We start from the raw sequence: 6,000 nt of genomic DNA, 5'->3' as shown, positions 1-6,000 counted from the left end.
GTCTGTTTGAATCCACTTAACTCAAAAACCTTTGAATCGATTTTGACGAAACAAAGTTTGTTACAAAGAGAACACTTTGAATTGTGTTCTTCACTTTATCTCATTACGATATCACGTGGTGAAGCTGCACAGGAACGATAAATGTTTACCTCTTCTTACTTACTTCTGTTTCGCTTATTTACATCTAAGCCGCATGTGGACCTCACGTCTCGTATTTTTTTTTTACATTGCAAACCTAAGCGCTACTGGCAAAAGCTGTTATGTAATTAAAGGAAAACCTTTTCTAGCTTGGCGATTCCTGAGCAAGCAAGATTTAACAAAAAGTGAAATAAATACATCGAAAGAAAGAACAGACATTTTTATTTACTAAATACATATGAGGAAATATTTGTTGTTGTTGACAGTAATATCCGTAACAACGAATCAATCCGGCCTGGATGCCATGCCCTATTATTTTTTGGGTTGCCACTATTTTCAGTTATTAATAAAACATGATACTAACTAATAATGGCAATGAATCAACAAATTTTGAAAAATTGGAATAAAGTTTTCGTACATGCTCCTAATAAATATTTTATTCTCTCTTTTTATGGATGTTTATGGTCGTTTATGGAGTCTTCTTCCCACACATTGTACACAAAGCGAGACCACATTTTGCAGAAGTAAACGCTGTAATATCGAATGACCTGTTAAGTATTCATATCTCCAAGTCCATTAAATCCATTTATGAGTCGTGTAAGAGCGATCTTCACCAGAGCTTGCAAAGCACGAATCTGCGAACAATGCACAACCGAAAAAAACCAACATCCATCGATCGAAGAATTTATTCTACGTTATGTTTTTTAAACAGGTCGAACCTGTTGGCAAGAAGAGCACATCCCGATAAAATCGCGGCTGGCTGTTTATTTTTTGCCAGATTTTTGTTTTATGAATTGGTCGGAATCGGCACTTTCCGAAACCCTTTTGTCAGCTTTCTTATTGGTAAATCTATCCTTAACCCCGGCGATTGTTATTTCCGGCCCAGTCAAAGCTTTTGCTCACCTTATTCAGGCGACTCTGAGGATCCAATTTAAGCGAACCCCGACAACAGATATCAAGATTTCACGAGGGGTCTGCCGAGATGTTTTCCTTTTTACGTCTGGCACGCTCAGGGCAATTTGTAATAAAAGGGTTGCCAAGCGAAATATTGAAAAGCATCGTCGGGGGAGGGAAATTAAATATATATTTAAAGGGTGCACCACTGCGGAAGAGCCGAGTAATGTGAACTTATGTTAATGGTCCAGGTTTATTGAGAGGACTTTATTCAGAGTCGGCTACGTTTTGGCAAACGTGAAAGGTATTTTGTCGAGGAAACTTTGTGAATTTTCCGACGATAAAATCATCTTTGCAGGCAGGACGGCGCGTTGGAGTTGTTTTATTTGCGAGCTCTCGAGGATTTTTCGCGTTGTTATGTGGACCGGGGAAATTTGAATCATTGTTTGTCCAGGAAATGGACAAAACGCAATTTGCCGCTTTCCATTTTCCACATATTTTCTTTTATCCTCTCCACACGTAAACAAAAACCAAGTCGTGATTTTTTTTTAACCGGTTTTAAGCGCTTTAGGCTTAATCCAACTCGCAAAGCAACAACAATAAGATAAAAAATTCAAATGAAAATAATGAAGATCTAAAATCTGATTATTGTGTGACACCGTCAAATATTGGGTAAATAATCTGTGTCTAAATAAATTTCTGGTTCAGAGTCCTTTGACAAAAAATTTTGTTTTGTCACGTATGTCGTAACTTACAGTCAAATTAGGTACGCGTTTGTGTCAGGTCATTGTTTTTTTATCCTGTGTCGTATTTTTCGTAAAAACAGTTTTTTTCCCAAAACGAAAATGATTTACTCAACTGAGCAGAAAGCGTTTATGAGAGAAAGTAATTTTCTCAAAGGTCGTAAGGTCAACGATGGGTGATCCTGTTCAGTGCAACATTAATGGCAAGCTTTCAGGTCCAATTTGCATACCTTGTGTTTGAATCGCGCTGCGCAATTGTTTGGGCAGACTGGAAAGATACAGAAAGAAAAAAGAAAGTGGAGGAGCAACAAAACGTGCTCCAGGGGTTTTCGATGCAGCTCTTTTTCTTTTCTTCGTGATTTAGCTCAACGAGTGAATCTTTCTGTTGAAAAGTGTCGCACAATATTAAAAATAGTTTTATATTTATATCCTTGTCCCATGACTTCTGTTCCGGAACTGTCAGCACAAAGGCTTCAGTTTTGTGAATGGTTTATAAACACGCCGCGTGTTGATGACGCAACCCTAAGTAATTTTTTTTTTGTGATGAAGCTTAGTTGTACAGAGTGCCTATAAATGAATGTGGGATCCTAGTAGGCGTTGAAAGTTTGCCGACTCTTTCACCAGAAATCGAATAATGTATGATCTACGACATGCATACAAAAATAGACAAAGACAATACCTTTGTAACACCACCGGGAATTATTTAGTTTGGGAAAAAGCTTTTTGTTAAGAATAAACATACCAGGAAAGCAAGAAACAACAAAGCAGGACTTCAAAAGTGGAAATGAGGTTAGTGTTTCATTAATTTAAACAAGGTGGCAAATTCAAATTCCAGACGGTATGAATTTGTAAAATCGTACAGTAATGGGTCACTTTACAGCAACAATTACTGTACGATTTTAAGTAATATTCAATTTTTTTACGAACAAATTTTAATATTCTTAAAATGCGAAAAAATAGTACATGCTCCTCGTCAGAAAAATGATTTTACTGGACTCGTATGGCATTTAAATACTCGCTAACGCTCGTACTTAAACTTGCCATGCTCGTCTAGTAAACTTCCACTTTTCTGAACTCGTAACGTAATCTACTATTACCTAATTTTTCCAGAATATTTCCAGAATTTTTTGCTGTATTTTATTTTTGAGTTAGCTACCAATATGACTCGGTTGCAATGAAAATGTGCAATGCAGGGAAACAAATTGTTGTGCATTGTACATTTTTCTTTCACTTCAATATAAATTCGTTCGATGAGAGCAGTCACCAAAATAGAAATTCCACTCGTTCTGAATAACTTCAAAAACTAGCTTTTTCAAGCGTTCAATGGCGTGATTGAATCGTAAATGAAAATGTTTCGCCATTCATCCTGAGCACCACTGAGTTGCGGCGAAATGATCTCATAGAGATGTTCCTGTTATAAAGAACCAAACGTTCCGGGGCCTCCGTCATTTTTACAAAATACTTAATTACTCAGCTAATTGTGGAAGTAGACTCTTGTGGTTTCATGTATTCAATTCGTTTCAATGAATTCTATGCATTGCAATTTTTAGATTCGATCAGGTGCAATCGCTAACGGAAATATCGCCACTTAATTAAAAATAAATCCCGGCGCCTCCACCATTTTCGCACAATATAATGAATTGCTCTTTTCTCAGCTAACTATAGAGCTAGGTTTATGCTGTTTTTAGCGTTCACTTCATCGCAATTAATTCTATAAAACGCTCTTTTTAGATTTGATCTAGCCCAATTAATACCGAAGATATTAACAACTTTATTACAAATATATCCCGGCGCCTCCACCATTTTTGGAGATTCTACAGATGCAATTATTTTAGTTGCTACTAAAGATAGATCCGTACGATTACTACCATTTCATTCACTACTTCTAGATCTGTTAGATGTAATTTTTGGATATGATTAAGCTCTATCAGTTGCGGAGATATCACTATTAAAACAATAATAATCTTTTTCCATGATCATTGAATTTCAGTGGCCTTTGCTCACTGAAATTAGTGAGCAAAGACGGCAATTGAATCACTAGTGAGGAAAAAATATTTTCTCACTAGTGAGCAAAGTGAATGTTTTGCGAGTATGTCGATAGAGGGCGCCAAATATGTTGTATTGAAAGTTTTTTAAATCTCTGTTTAAAATACTTTCTGAATATTAATAACTAAAGCTTGTCTTATTTTTGAGTTATTTAAATTTTTAAGCTGTTATTTAGATTTCAATTGACGAAAAAAACGTGAAATTGCTTGGGGTAAACTTCTGGAAAAATTCATGCTAAATCCGTTGTGCGTTGGTATCACTGATTAAACTAAAATCAGTAAACTCGTATGGTTGGGGTCCTCGCCTTCGGCTCAGACGCCCAACTTTCGTACTCGTGATTAAATGCACTACTTTGCTCACTTGTATCGAAAATAGCTAGCTAGCTAACTCAAATTATCACTGCCTTGATTTATATTTACGTTGCATCCTCCTAAACAAAATGTGAAGTAAAGTTAGTACCTGTGTCAAAACCAGTGGAGCAAAGTTGGCATATTAAAAATACATCTCGGCGCACCCTTCAAGTATGAAATAAAGTTTTTAAATTATAGGAAAGCTCCGGGGCGAATCGAGTTCCATAACTCCAACACCGCATCGAAAATTGTTGCCAACATAAGTTAACAATACAGTGTGATACCTGACAGGTCGCGGCCGCCACAAAATACAACCAATTTCTTGTCGCCGAACAAAGATTTCCTTGCGTTTATACCTCTCTTTTTCCTCGCTTGCCAAAAACAAACCGAAACGTCGCCGCTTTGATGGATGTTTCTAAGCTATTGGAAAAAACTGGCGAAACTTCATTATGTGGGAGGGGTGGGGTGGAGCCGTGTCAACTTTTTGCCAACGCTGGAATTTTAAATTTATCATCGAATTAAAACTCCTCTTGCACCCGAACAAAGAAACGAAAGGACGAGGTTCACCTCTATGCTTTAGCCAGGCGTCTAGATGATCCTGTTGAATATTTAAAGTGGACTTGATTGTTACTCGAGTGAAGAGGGATTGAGGGGCGATGCAGCGCTGCACCACTTTTAAAGCAGATGTACACTCGGCTCAACCACGATACAGTGTTATTTGATTTTGATACGTGATTGAATCAGACTCGTCTAGCTTGACATTTAACACACTTGGGGCTTAGCTTCTCGTCCTCCGTCTTATTCGGTCCCTGTCAAGCGCTTTACACGTGTTAAAATGAAATTAATGGTGAAAAACTTATCAACTTTCATGTAACGAGTTTAATTTATATTTTATTTTATTGTTGCAGTTGTTGCTAAATATTGTTTTATTTATTTTTTGTAAGTAACAAGTATTTACTAAACGAATGATAAATTAAATATGAATGTAAGGCAGAAGTGAAAGTATTCGCCGAACAGATAAGTAAAGCGGACCGCAGTCTGAACAATGTGTATAAGTGCACCTGTCTAACCTCGCTTTTTATCAAAAAATGTCGTTTGTAACGTAGATTAATAAAGCTACGCAAGTGAAAAATGCAAAACAGGAGCCTAACTGCACTTCCGGTCTAAGTTGTGAATACATTAACCGAATGGAGAATAAATAAAATGCAAGAAATTTCTATTTAATAATTGCAATAGAATCTGTGTTGATTTGTGTTTTGTGGGAAGTAGATTGACAGCTGGAAGCTCTCGTCGGGAACAATGCCAACCTGGCGCTCCAATTATCGAATTGTTGCGGTTGGTAGAACTGTCGGTGGCGTCCCTTTGTCGTGCCAACCCAAAATAAAACATCGAGTGGCGACGTGTTTGTCCTGCGACAAATAATTCCCATTAGAGGACGCCTCCACCTCGTCCTTTATCCAGTCGTTATCCAGCGTTGTGCGAATCGGAATCCTTTAATGCCGATTCGAAACAGACATCGAGTGTGGCGTCTGTTTTAAAAGGCATTGTTTCCGGACGCCTCGATATCGAAAAGCGAACAATGGAACTCCACACGATGTAAACCTTGGAGGATTGATATTTACAATTTTCCTGGAGAAACTCGCAATCTGTGTCTCGGATTCGAAAGTAAGTGAATAAGGGATGTCGGCGAGGCTTTAAAGTGGGGTTCGCTGTTCTTTCTGACAGGAGGGAAGTTTTAAGTGAATAGTTTGATGGCGTATTTGGGTTTTTTGCAAGTGAAGAGGGTGTCGAGCTACAAGGTTTAAACTGATGAGGTGACAAGCTGATGT

This window comes from Tenebrio molitor, chromosome 4, assembly GCF_963966145.1.
Source record: "Tenebrio molitor chromosome 4, icTenMoli1.1, whole genome shotgun sequence".
NCBI classification, from domain to species: domain Eukaryota; kingdom Metazoa; phylum Arthropoda; class Insecta; order Coleoptera; family Tenebrionidae; genus Tenebrio; species Tenebrio molitor.
Note: the sequence above shows the minus strand (reverse complement) of the source record.